The sequence below is a fragment of the Papaver somniferum genome, unplaced genomic scaffold (genome assembly GCF_003573695.1).
Source record: "Papaver somniferum cultivar HN1 unplaced genomic scaffold, ASM357369v1 unplaced-scaffold_19, whole genome shotgun sequence".
In the NCBI taxonomy this organism is placed as follows: Eukaryota; Viridiplantae; Streptophyta; class Magnoliopsida; order Ranunculales; family Papaveraceae; genus Papaver; species Papaver somniferum.
The window spans coordinates 13,958,403-13,973,625 of NW_020628818.1; positions in this window are offsets into that span (position 1 = coordinate 13,958,403).

Genomic DNA, 15,223 nt, shown 5'->3' on the forward strand with positions numbered 1-15,223 from the left:
AATGTTAAGTTCCATTTGCTAGTAAAAGTTTTAATGAACAAGCAACACATACTACGGAACCCAAGGGAACGTTGCATCAAGTAACTGTACCTTTCTTCAAAGAAAAAAGTATAATGTACCACTAAAACAGTATGTACAAAAGGAAAAATATATGAAAACTAAAAAATGCGAAAGAGAAGATTGTTTATAATGCACCAGATCGGATCTTTTGCTAAAGTAGACGCTGTTGCGGTTTGCTTTCTCTTTGGTGGAAATGGTTGAATTCAGCCGGGCATAGATTATAACTCTGTATGGCATCAAGGTAGTTACTGACCTTCCCAGTTCCCAATATGGCATATATAATATACTACCTCAATTTTTTTTTTAAAAAGATACTATCATTTTAACCTAAAGATAGATCAAATTAAGAAAATAATAATATTTATTAAATTTGTCGACATGGAAATAATAAAGTTTTGACTAAAATCTACATAACCAAATTTTTAGAAAGAGATGAGAGGTTGATATTTGTTTTTGGAACTGTTTTCCAGATGTATTTGTATTAATAGTCTCCTACTCTCCTTTTAGCCTAACCTGTTTCATTTGGTTTCAGGTAGTAAATTGGATGTTTAAGTAAAGGACAAGCCACTACGATCGGAACTTATGGCCGGTTGATCCAGGCTTTAGCCACGCGGAAGAAGAAGTACACATCGTGTGTGTGTATATATACTGTATCTTATGATATCTATATTTTTTTACCGGACGGGATGATGGATACCATGTTGGAAATCATTATTGCAGTACTAAAGCTCGAAAGAACCGTAACTCAGCCAAATTTATTCGCAAAGATAATATATGTTTTTTTTTTGTAGATATTAATCCCAAATTGTCCCGTAGTTTCTAGGGTCATCACCTTATTGAATGTCTATTAGCTTTTTAGTAATATTATTCTTAATGAAATAAGCATCCAATGTTTTATCGCGAGAAACATATCCGTGCATCGCACGGGTGCAAAACTAGTTTCTAAGAAAAAATAGCGTTTTCTAGCGTTAAAACTAGAACTATCAAAAGCTTTTGATGGGGTTGAATAGACTTTTATTGATAAAGTACTCTTAGGTTTTGGCTTTTCGGAAAACTGGACAAACCTCATTTTGCAATGCATGTCGACTACCTCTTTTTCAATTCTTCTCAACGGTTCCTCGGGACCCGCTTTCAATACATCGAGAGGCTTAAGCCAAGGTAATCCATTATCGCCATATATTTTCCTAAGATGAATGGAAATTCTATTGAGACTCCTTGAAAAAGCTATTAAAGACAAGAAAATCACTGGATTTCAAATCAACAAAAATGCTCCCAATATATCCCACTTATTTTTCGTGGATGACTACTTTTTATTTACAATAGCGGATCTGGGGGAAGCGAAAAGTCTTTTGGAAATCTTAGAATTATCTGGGAATATCACAGGCCAGATGGTTAATCTTCAAAATTCCAGCGTCTACTTCAGCCCACGAATTCATCTGAAACATGGGAAGATTATAGCAAAAATTTTAAGAGTCCCACTGATAACCAAAAACGATAGATACGTGGGTACCCCGCTCTTCTTTGATAAGAATCGAAAAGCCAATTTTGAGCCTCTACTACAACGATATTATTCTACTTTACAAGGTTGGAAATCAAAACTGTTATCTCAAGCGGGTAGGACTGTCTTGATTAAATCTATTGCAAGTTCTTGCTCTGCCAAAAGAAACACTTGATCAACTCGACCGGATTTAGAGAAATTTTTGGTGGAAAAAAGATGGGAAAAAAAGAAAAGGAGGATTTATAAAAGCTTGGAAAAGTATATGCAAGCCCATTTCCCAAGGTGGTTTAGGAATTAAAAACCCTCATCATTTCAATATAGCTCTTCTCACTAAACTTGCCAATAGATTGGTAACCGAAAAAGACCAATTATGGGTCAAACTCCTAAAAGCAAAATATTTCCCAAATTTTGCACCTACTAGAAGACTCCATAACCTCGAATTTGTCTTGGATTTGGGCCAGCATACAAAAAGGATTAGAGCTAATAAAAAGAAATTTTGTTTGGCAATTCAAAAATGAAGCTTCGGCAAAAATTTGGGAAGACAGGTGGATTCCTAACGCGGATATAGTCCATAAAGTCCCCAACTCTCAAGATCAGACACTAGCAAGAGTTCAAGATCTAATAACGGATCAGAATAAGTGGGATCAAGAAAAGCTAAATCAATTCTTTTATCCACAGGATAGGGAAAAAATTCAAGCTATAAATCCAAGGAAGCAAGAGCAAGACACCATTAGATGGAGGCATCATCACTCAGGAAAATTCACGGCCAAGAATATTTATAACTTTCTATCCAATCAGGATCAAGACAATAATGACAGCCTAGATTTCCCGTGGAATAAGATTTGGGGAATTCAAACAATTCCAAGAATAAGACTTTTAATCTGGAAACTATCACAAAAAGTACTTCCAACATCTGCTAGACTAGGTGCTCATAATCCAGATATCGACTCTTACGTAACAATTAAGCGCAAGAAATAGAATTTCATCTCTTCTGCGAGTGTTCGTTTTCTAGAGCAGTTAGGTTTGGTCTTTCCTTTAATAATATAATCGAAAGTTACAATTCTAGCACAATTATTTCCTGTATTAAATGATGGATTACGGAAACTAACTTGAGCCATCTTCAGGTAAAAATATCCACCGTACTCTGGTTTATCTGGAAATATAGATGCTCAGTAGTGTTTGAGAAAATAAACCCAGACCCAATTAATTTAATAGGGCAAATCAATAGTTTCTTACAATCTTCCTCGTCAAATATCCTTCAAAGTGATATGAAAACTCAAAAGAAAATCTCAACCAATTACTCTTGGTCCAACCTAAACTCAGATTGGATAATTTTCATTGATGCTTCATTTAAGAAAGAGAATTTGTCGATGGGATATGCTTTCATTATATATTCAGCAGATGAAGAGATTTTCATGCACCTATTTGCGGGTTCGGAGTGGGCTACGTCAGCTTTCCACGCGGAAGAAAAATCTTTATTAAAGGCAGTTACGTGGTTAAAAGAAAATATTTTATCAAGTGTTTTCATAGTAACTGATTGCAAAGCATTAGCAGACAACATAAACAAGGTAAGCACATATTCTTCCTGGACAGCGGAAAACACCTTGCAAGAAATAAGAATAATCTTGGGCGATCTACCTCAAGCTAAAGTGAAATATGTTAAGAGGAAGAATAACTCAGCAGTGGACTACATTGCCAAGGAGGCAAGGATTAAAAAGCTACAGCACATGTCAGATAACCTGCACCAAAAAGTTCATAAATTTTGCATAGATTCTAATATTCTTGGTAAAAATGATTTTGTAAATCTTTTATACTATATTTGCTAATTAATATATGATATTTTCCCATAAAAAAACAACACAGTGGAGCAAGAAGTTAGCATTTTGCTTCACACTTTACGATATTGATTCCTGCTTCTGGAAAAGAAAAAACAATTCTACACTGATATACGAATATTCTATTATACTCAATGTTTCTATTTTCTTTTTTGGGGGGTGAAGATTTTTATGACCATAAGAACCAAGTGTTTTGGCTTTTCAATAAAAAATGATTACTTAGGAATTATGATTATTTTTTTAGGGATTTTTGGTAGGTTGAGCGAAATTTCTTTGTTTCAAAATTTTGTGCGTTTTATCGACAGGATGTCTAACATCTATAGAATTTACTTTTCGAGTTAATTAAGTCGAAAATTTAAAAGTGAATTTGACAATATAATTTCAGAATAATTTTTAGATAGAAAAAAGTTAATTTTTATACACTAAATTCGGTTTACTTTTAAATTTTGTGATTGGTTTCTACTTTTATTTTAAATTCAAATAATAATTTCATCAATTGAGAGTTGAAGATACAAAAGGTTGTTCAATAAGTGATTTGATATCATGATGGATATTATCCTTTATCAGTTCCGCCTTTCTTAGCTATATGATCCGCCACTCCATTTTTCAGTGTATTGACTGATTTACGAACCCAAAAATTAATTTTCCTAATAGAAATATAATATCAAGAATTAAGCCTTGATTTTTCCGATGAACATAGTAAGTTTGTCCATTGACTGACTTTATTAATACCTCACTATTAGATTCAAAAACTATTTGGCAAAAATTCTTTGAATCTGCCCGGCTAACAACTTTTCTCATTGCCAGACATTCAAGTTCCTCCACTTCATTATATTCAATCAAAACCCCATGACAGTATCTCCCTTTGACTCTATAGATTATACCTGTAAAATCTTTAATGATTAGTCCAATGCCACCATGTGAATTATCTTTCAGAAAAGATGCATCAAAATTAATTTTCCAGTAGTTAATGTCTGGTGGTTCCCATCTTTGCATATGCACATCTCTAACAACACTCGAGGAAACAATTACATCGTTAAAAGAAACACAATGATTACACAGATCACTAGTCCCAACCATAGATGGAACTCTATTAGGTTTTTTATTTTTTGAAAATTAGGGGAAAACTATCCTACCATATTTTCCCGACATTCGACATCAAAAAACAAAGATAATGTTGACATATACCACTTGCATGAGTATTGCTCCGAGCACCCACGACAAACCAATAAACTATCCAATTTTTTAAACTTCCATGATCAGCAACAATATTACTGGAATTTATCCTCACACTAAACCATATGGACCTAGTATAACGGCAATCTATAAAAAGATGATCAACATATTCAAAACGATCATTACACAAACAAAATAGTGCAAATAAATGTCTATGTTGTATCTAGATATTTTCCTTCTAGTAGGAACAATATCTTTAATACATTTCCATATAAATAGTTTGATTTTACGAGACAATTTAAGTTTCCATAACATCTTCCAAGACCTAGCAGACATCAATTGATTTCCTGCAACAACATTAGTGTTTTATTCAAGACATTATAAACACTTATGACAGAAAAATTTCCTTTCTTTTAGGAGTACAAATGAGACGATCAACTCCCATTAAAGGAATTTGCATTTACAAAATCTTGGTTACATAATTGGGAGAAAACAAATAATTAACCAGATGGACATTCCACATCATATGCCGTTATTGTACAGCTCATAGACATAAGTATAAAACACCATATTCACTAAACGCTCAGCTAGTTCAGGAGGGTGATCAAGTCCAATGACCCAATTATCAGTACCACATCTAACGAGTACGACTTTGTGCACCCGCTTTTAACCCGAGGTGCACATTCCTCCCTTTATTATAGGTTGTTTAGTTAACATTGACTAGATATTATTACATTGGAATTTGTAGAAACAAAAAAAAGAATTAGATCCAAAATTATCTTTTATGTTTTTTTCTCCTTTTTGCACATCTACATTTATTATCTGATTCTTAGATTTTTTTTTTTTTTTTTTTTGTTAAATAAGCACTTTATATTAAACCAAACACTGATACAAACTTGTAGGTAAAAAACAAGGACAAGGATTACCAAGACCAAACTACAACAAACAAACTAAACAGCCATTGAGATTTAAGAACATAGACAAGGACTACAAGACTAACTAAAAAAACATAAGAACAAACTTATGTCCACTGGGACAAACCCTAAAACACTAAAAATCCTACAAGCACCAGCCAAGAGCATCAATCCTCCTAAAAAACAACCTCCTGCTAAAGAACATGTATTATGCATTTTGGTGGATGCATATCCCAACGATTGGTGCAATTATTTGAACGAGTTAACTTAGCTAAAGCATTCGCTTCCTTGTTATAGATTCTATTAACAAACCTAAATTGAACATTCACTAAAGCTTGATAAAGGATGATACTTTCAGACATCACAAGTTGAAATTCCCATTTGATAGATTCATTTTGTTGCTTTGAAACAACCTTCATAACTTATTTATTATCACACTCTACTTGAATTCTACATAGACCTTTAATATTAATCCATTGCAACACCCTCAGCACAGCCAGAACTTCTGCTTGATCAATGTCTCTTACATTCCTTGTCCAGGCCACGGCTTTCAAGAATTCTCCTAGATGATTTCGTGACACAATAGAGAAACCAGCAAAGTTAGAATCTGGGAGAATAAAAACATCAAAGTATAGTTTTAACCAATCACAAGGAGTTGGTGTCCAAAAATTTCTAGGGTTGATGACTATATGAGTGCAAGCAGAATTATGTGAACCGCAACTATTATGGATGCAAATGCGATGAAAATAGAAAAATTAAAAAAATTGTTGAATAATGACTGCAGGATACTGAAGTTTTCCCTCAAATATTTTCAAGCATCTACTTTTCCAGAAGAACCACATTGTTATTACTGTTAAATTCCTGAGATTTCTTCTTTTCGTAGAAAGTAACAATCTTTTATCCGCCCAGGATTGAATCCATTGATTGATATCCTCATAATTGTTAGCATCTTGAAGAATTGCAATTGAGACAGCAGACCAAACCTCTTAAGAAAGAGAATATTGAAGGAGGAGATGTTTGGTCGCTTCAATTCCATTAGAGCACTGAACATAGATAGAATTCTCAGGATTATTTATTCTTTGAAATCTTTCCGCCATTGGTAGAATATTCTTAGCCAGCTTCCATAAAAACAGCTGGCATTTGTAAGGAACGTCTACATGAAAAATCATTAACCACATTTGTTTTTGTTGAGATGTGATTATTTGATTATTTTGTTGCATGAGAATGGCAATATAAGTTGAGTTAACTGTAAATTTATCATTTCTTGTGAGAGACCATCTAAATTGATCTGAAGCTGGCTGTGGAGGGATGATGATATTTTGAATATGCTGAAGTTGATCAGGAGAACAAATTTGATGTAGTTTATCAATCCTCCATCTTCTTGTTGAATGATCAATATATTCAGCCATTGTAGCTTGAGAACTTTGAACATTGAGAGGATGATGTTGATAATGCTTATTAGAAACTCCGCCAAACCATTGACCTTGTATATGAATTTGTGATTCATCTCTGACTTCCCAAATATAATATCTTCTAATCAAACTTAAGCCTTTTTGGAATTCATTCCATATCCAAGTACCTTGTTTCTTAATCTTGCCATACAGAGGATCAACATTATGAAAATATCTCGCTTGGAGAAGTTACACCCATTTAGCTTATTTTTCAGTCAGCATTCGCCAAGCCAACTTAGTAAGCAAAGCTTCATTAAAAAACCTCAGATTTTTAAAACCCATCCCTCCAAATCTTTTAGTTTAATTAATTCATTCCAACCAACAAAATATCCTCCTTGCTTAGAATTCTTATTCCACCAGTAGTTACGTTGTAAAGACTTCATTTTTTTGACTGATTTATCTGGAATGTGCATACAAATCATCTGATATTGTGTCATGGTTCCTGTGAAACCTTGAATCTGAGTGCTTCTACCTGCTTGGTTCACTAATTTTCCCTGCCATGATTGTAGTCCGCTATCCATATTATTCACAGTTTCTACAAAGCAAGCATTCTTGTTACGGCCTACAAACAGAGGAATGCCCAAATATTTCTATGTTAGTGGCATTCTTGGCATTTGAACCATTTCTGAAAGATACTCCGTAGCTGAATCACTCAAATTATTGCTAAAATGAATACTAGATTTATTAAGACTAAATATCTGCCCCGAAACCATACATAATTGAGAAATAATCTGCATCATGTTATTATTGAGATGGTTGAAGCCACTGAGAATAAAATGCAGTCGTCTGCGAAAAAAGATGAGAAATACTTGGACCTCTATGGCTGGCTTTAAAGGCTTGATTATTCCCTGTACTTTAGCTTCCTGCAACGTTCTACTAAATGCTTCCATGTATATGATAAATATATATGGAGAAAGAGCATCACCTTGGCGAATTCCTCTTGTTGGCATAAAAGGAGGAGTAAGAGAACCATTGAGTATTATTGAAATAGATGTTGATACATTGATGTATTAATGAACACCATTTTTTCATGAAAACCTAGACACTGCATAATTTTGATTATAAATCCCCATTCCATACGGTCAAAATACTTTGTCATATCTAATTTAATCACCACTGCCCCAGGAAATTTTTTTGTTCATTTCATATAATCAATGACTTCATGTGCTATGATAGTATTATCAAGATTGTTTCGACCTGGAACATATGCAGCTTGCAATGGAGAAATAATCTTTTTAAGCAACTTCTTTAATCTGTTAGCCAAAATCTTCGAAATAATTTTATAAGAAATGTTGCAGAGACTAATGTGACGAAGATATGATGGATTTTCTAAACATATTTTCTTTGGTATTAAAACTTTATAAGTGAAATTAATTTGTGGAAGCATTTTGCCAGATTGAAAGAATTCTTGTACCATGGACACCAATCCATCAGCTACTTCATCCCAACAAACTTGATAAAATCCTACTTGAAATCCATCCGGGCCTGGAGCTGCTCAAGCATTGATCTGGTGAACAACCTGTCGTATTTCTTCTCTATATGGAATCTGTATAAGCGCTTTATTTTCTTCCAAAGATATACATGAATTAATCAAATTAAATATGTCTGAGTCTTGTGAAGGGTTACAAGAAGTAGTGATAGAACTGAAATGTTGTATGAGAATCTTTTGAATGTATTTCTTGAAAAATACCATTGCCCCTTCTCATCCCTGATATAATCAATTTGATTCCTTCGCCTTCTGTAATTAGCTTGAGCATGAAAAACTTTTGTATTTCTGTCCAGACTTCGAAGCAGCTTATCCCTTCACTGTTGGTGGTTGATATCCGCTTTGACATTGTACCAATGCTGAAGAGTTTTTTGCAGATCAATAAGATTGTTTTGGGATGTGCTTGAATAAGCCTGAGCTTCTTTAATTTGTTGTTGCACTGTTTTAATACGATCATTAATATTACCAAAATGATGTTTCTTCGATGTAATGCTACCTTTCCGAACCTGCTGAAGTTTCTTAGTGAACTATATTGCCGAAGAACCAAACTGAACTTTTCCCCATTCCTGCTGAATCAGATCCTTAAAAGTCTCATGTTTAGTCCATGTCTCATACAATCTAAAAGGCTTATAGGTTCTGATGAAGTGAGGTTTAGTAGATAATAATATGGGAGTATGATCTGAGCCCAATGGAATAAGATGATTAATAATGGCATCAGGAAATAAAGAAAACCAGTGTGTGGATGCAAGAGCTCTGTCTAATCTGGTTTGAACAAGTTGAACATTTTTTACGTTTATTGGACCAAGTAAATGGATGACCTGTAAAAGGAATTTCTTAAAGACCACATATATGAATAGTATCTTGAATGATCTCTGGTGTATAATATATATGATTAGAAAAAGATTTTCGATCATGACAGGACAGAGTGACATTTAAATCCCCTATGATGATCCAAGGAAAATCCATGTGTTTTCCCATATCAGCTATAATCTGCCATTGTTGTTTTCTTTCTTCCTGAGAACAAGAACTATACAAACAAGTTAGCACCCATTGTTGATTTCCTAGACCATTATGTAGAATAAAATTGACCATATAATCCGTAAAATACATAAGTTCTATTTTAGAACCATCTTTCCGTAAGAATGAAAGTACTCCAGCCTTAAACTTAGTATTATGACACCAAATATTTGGATAATGCATGCTTTGGAATAAGAAATGTGCATTTTTATTTTGTTTTTTCGTTTCTGAAAGAAATATAATGTCAGGGAAATATTGATGAATGCAATCTTGTAGATGATTTCTAGTATTCTTATTCCCCAAGCCCTGAACATTCCATGCAAGTATACGACGCATTTTAAAGCAACAAAAAGAGTATTCAACAGCAGGAAAACCAGAAGTAAAATAAAGTGTATGAAAATTGATAGGAAAAAAGTAAGTGTACGGAAAAACCTGATCTTCATGCTCTGTTGAAAGATTCCCATAGTACTGTCCCATAAGGTTGTCCCATTCGCCTTGGTGAGGAATTGGCCTGTAAAGACTTGGATGCATTTGATGTTCATTCCCATAGTAGAGTGACTGCATATACTCCTCTTGTTGATATCCACTGGAAATTTGTTCTTAATCTGGATTTTTGCTCAGTGGATCACATGCATAGATACTTGCAGTTGATCCATCTCTAGTGCGCTTGTAGCGTCTTGCTATAGAAGATTCAACCCCTTGATCTGATGCAGTATAAATTGTTGAAACATGAAATCCATCTTCTGGAATTTGAAATGGATTCTTTTTCAACCTCTTTTTACTCCTAGTTTTCTTAGAAGAAATAAGGATCTTTTCACCCTTCTTATATTTAGGATTATTATCCCTGGGATCAATAATCTCACTAAAATATTCTCCAAATTTGAAGATATAACTAGCAATAGTCTGCACATTTTCTGCTTTATCTGAGCATTCATTTTTATCATGATCTAGAATGATACATACAGGACAAAGTTTTTTAGGGTGTCTTTGAAAATACATGGGAATCCATTAGGTTACTTTTGCTGCATTCCCTATCATTAAGCCTCTTAGCATAGGATTGTAAATATTAAACTCAATAAGAACACTTACAGCATTTGTATCAGTAGGATTACCATCTTCTGGAAGGATCTTGAGAGGATTACCAAGGATGCTTGCAATTTGATTTTCAACTTCAACATTAAGAAATTCTGGTGGAAATTTTTTGATGTCGATCCAAAATTGCTGAGTTGAAAAATCAATTTTTTCTGGGATGAGTGATGTATTCCACTCTGAAGATAACTAAGTAACCATCAACACTCCATGGGTCCTCTTCCAACACTGTGTTATAACTATGCCAATCATAAAACCTGAAGATAAACATTTTAGTATCATGCCTCCTCATTTGAAAATGACCATGACCCCAAGCCATTGTAAGCTCCTGCTCCACTTTATAAGCCCCTATGGGAAATTCACAGATTATTTTTCCCATTAGGCTAACATCCCATTTCTTAATAGTTGGCTGTAACTTAATATGTGGATATATAATGACTTTTCTAGTTTGATCATCTTCGTCCAAATTGGTATTTTTGATTTGTTCTATGATCTCAGATACTTCTACTATGGATCTTATAGTTGACATAGTGAAACAACAAAGCAATAGAAAGATAAACAAGTAGTAAAGCCAGTGATGGTATAATTTAAACTTGAAACCTCCTCTATTTAAATAGAACTTACAAAACTTATGTCGAATACGTGTTAAGCATTGCAGAGAACTAGTGCCACTTCTCATGAAATAAAATTGATGATTCATCATATTGTGTTGGTCTTGATCTCTGTACACAAATTTATAAATCCCGCTTGTAAAGTCGGACCATAAAGCATTCCTTCTTAGCACTTTGTCTTTTGTCTTGTCGGAATGTAACAAATGCATCCTTATCACTTTGAACTCTTCAAAACAACCTTTGGATATTAAACAACCTTTGGATGGGAGACTTTATCAGAGAGAAAGATCAGAAGTCAGCTAGCAATACCTGCTAAACATGATCAAACAATACCTTGAAAAAAGAAATAAAGGAAACAATGAAAATTAGTTCAGATTGAAGAGAAAAACAACAAAATTAAAGAGAAATCACTTTAAATATAGATGTAGACTAAATAGAAAGCCTTGTAAGACATTGCAGAGCATTGAATTCGAAAGATTTGAGATAAGATTCGAAGAAAGATGGAAACTCAGTTGGCCAATTCAGTCGCCGAGTTAATCGCTGAGTCGGTCGCCAGAGCCTTCTAGAATTTATCTAGAATTTTGTTTAGCTTTGATTTTTTTCTTCGAAATCTCAAAAACTTTGTATGAATAATGAACGATTTTATTGATCTTCTTGATACGAAAAGAATGCAGAAAGAGGCATTTGTTTGATAGAAGAGGAAGAAGTACAAGTTGTAAAGAAGAGTGAAAAAATTGCTGAAAAAAAAGAGAAATTACGTTGGATTCAGGGAAGAAGAGGGATCACAAGAATAATTAGAGATAAAAAAAACACAGATGTGTCATTAGAATGAAAATTTTAGGATAGTGTTTAGTTTTTCGATAATTTCACGGTTTTAAATTTTGTTTAATTCGTAACAAATAAAAAAAAAGGCACATTAATTTTCTGCAACATGATGCTCTCTTGCTGAATTTTGACTACTTAATTTTGTTTATGTTTTCGCTAATCATCAAAATAGTGGTTACTTCATTATATAATTTCTTTACTTTTTTCTTAATGTTCGGAGTATATAACGAAGACCTCTTGGTTTCTTTAGAAAATTGATTCTATATCATGTACCAAATGGTTTGGACTTAGTGTAATAATTAAGAGCTCTGTTGAAAAGATAAATAGATGGGAAAAAGACTAGAAAAGAAACAGAAATAAGAAACTTTGGAGAGTATTAATGGCATTTAGTTTTCTGCGCAAGAAGTTTTTCTTCCATTTTCGATATGCGTTAGCATTCACAAAAAAGTTCAAAAATTGTAACAATCATAGTTAACTACACAACCAATAATGAAGGGAAGATTCTGCACCTCGGGTTTAGAGGAGGTGCACATCGTCGCACTCACATCTAAGAAAAAGTCCAGCCGAGATCGGAGTATTTGCTTGTTTGCCCATTACGTGGATAAGCAAACTCGATTTTGGACAAAAGTAAATAGACAAGTCTAACTAGTAAGACCCGTTGTTGTATAAACTAATATTTTTTAAGTTAAATGGGCTCGTTTTACTAAAATAATCTGATATATATCTATAATACAAAACAAAATGGATTTTGAGTTTGGACGGATAGATAATATTTTGAGAGACAAACATCAAATCCGACCATCTCAGTCTCATCCCATCCAAAAACATCCAACGATGTAAGAGTTGTAACTTCTTTTATTATGAATCAATTTGACTGGAGTTCCCTCCTAAAGAGGGTCATAAATTTTATTATTGATTGGATTTTTTCATTTTAATTGAATAAGTTCAATGCAAATTTATTTTAAGAGTATTCTTCATGTCTTTTACGGTTATAAACAAGATATAATTACATTATTATTTTCTTACAAAATCAATCAAACTTCGTTAATCAAGTAGAATTGGAAAAATAAAATAAAATATTTTTTTTTATGTTGGTAAGAATTTCTCTACTGATCATGTTATGCCCTCCCTCATATTGAATGCTTGTAGGAAGATATATAATTAATAACATGCAAAAATTCTTTTTCAGGTAAACCAGATAAAAACTATCTACATTTTAAAGTAAAATGAATTGGTAAAATGCTTCGGGTTGTTAAATGAATTGATGATACAATCTTAAAGATATTGTATATTGATCCAAGCTTGATCGAGCTTATGCGATTTTAGTTTGATTCATCAAAAATAAAATTTTTAACACAATAAAACAATTTGATTAATAACATTTAATTTCAATATATATTCTTTAATCCATTGTACTTTGAACCAAATTTAAGAATTATTTATATGAGACTTCCTGATCCATAAGTTCATATGTGTGAAATTCAACCTAACAACATTTCGAAATATAATTAAATATAATCTTTAATTAGATAAATATCGAATTAGTCTTTTTTAAGTTAGATATTTACAAAAAAAAAAAGAAATTGTTAGCCTCATGCCGTGCCGTTACGGCACGAGTTATTTCTAATATAATAAATGAGGGAAATGCTATTATCCTAGATATTCTACTCCCCACTCTCCTCCCTAATGAAGTGGTGTCACATGTGGAAACTGAAATCAACCAAATCTTAAAACACGTCCGATTGACCTGGACTAAAAATTAGGTAGATGAATTTTTTTTGTTACTTTATCCTTTTCTTCATTTTTTTTTTTACATTTCTAATGTGAACAATGGCCACGAAACTCAGCCGTTAACTAAATCCACGAATTTTTATCTACCGATCAAAATATAAAATGTAGATCTTATGTTTGTTCAATTTTTCCAGAACTTGTAAAACTAAAAGTATTAATGTCAGATCTCAGATTGACATAATTTTTTCCAACCTGTATTTCAAATCACACCATCACCTCCACCTCTACCACATTTATTTATTTACAGACTAAAAAAGATAATCAAAATGAAATAGTTTTTATACCTTCTTGAATTATCTTAATACATCCATCTTGAAAATCAAATTACTAATTAAACAACCAAGACCTATTGTTTAAGAAGCAGTATTATCATGAATTGATGAAACAAAATGGGATCTTGATTTTAAATTTTCAACAAAATCTAAATCTATATCATGCTTGTTGCATACTCTTACCCTGTTTGGATCAATTTCAAAGACAATTACAAAATTCTCTATCATTTTTAAGTTCTTCAAATTACATCAAGATAAACGCAAATGTTTTGATTAACAGTATTAAACTACTTCTGTTTTTTTTTTTTTGGGAAAAGTTTAACACAGGCAAAGAACAGACAAAGATGAGAAAGAAAAAACCAAACTGAACTGAAGATGATGAGTTATCAGTGATGTGTTTTTTTCTTTTGACACCTTGAACGCCACGAGGGTATGACACATAATCAGGGAGGAAAGTGGGGAGGAAAGAAGGGAGTGGAGCGGCACCACCCAATAAATAATGATGAACGAGAGCCACAATGTATATAATATTATTAAAAAACTATATTAATTGTTAAATATTTTGATATCATGTCTTGTCTCAACTTGACGAGAGTCCCGACTCAAGTTGGGACTATCTTCTCAAGTTGAGGAGAGTCCCGGCTCAAGTTGAGACTATCTTCTCAAGTTGAGGAGAGACTCGTCTCAACTTATTTAAGATTCTTATAATTTGAGACAATCATTGTAGATTTAACTGGTCGTCTCATGTTAAGACTTTCAGTTCAATCTGAGACAGGATATACAAACTCTGTAGTTGATCCTTAGCCCATTCATTACCTTGGTTTGGCAGTCCCTGGTAGGGTTTTGAAAGAACCTACAACTTAGACCTGCAAGTATACAGGGTCAGTTGTAGTGAGTGAATAAGCAGGGGTTTGCCCACAGGGACTTGGAGGGAGCTATTGTTGTTTTCCTAGAGATTTTTGTGTTGTGTTAAAACACAACTGAGCTGTTTTGGTGTAACTGAATTAGTGACAGAAAGTAAAGCAAGGTAACAGGGTACTAAGGCTTCAAATCCACCATTTTACCTATGCTAAGGCAATCTCAGTTCAATACTGCTCTTGTCCCTTGTTAGTTATCAGTCAGCTTCTAGGCTTTCTGACTAACTAGATGGCAGTGGAGGTTCTATGCCTGTTGCTCATCAAAGGGTTGGGTTAGAAAG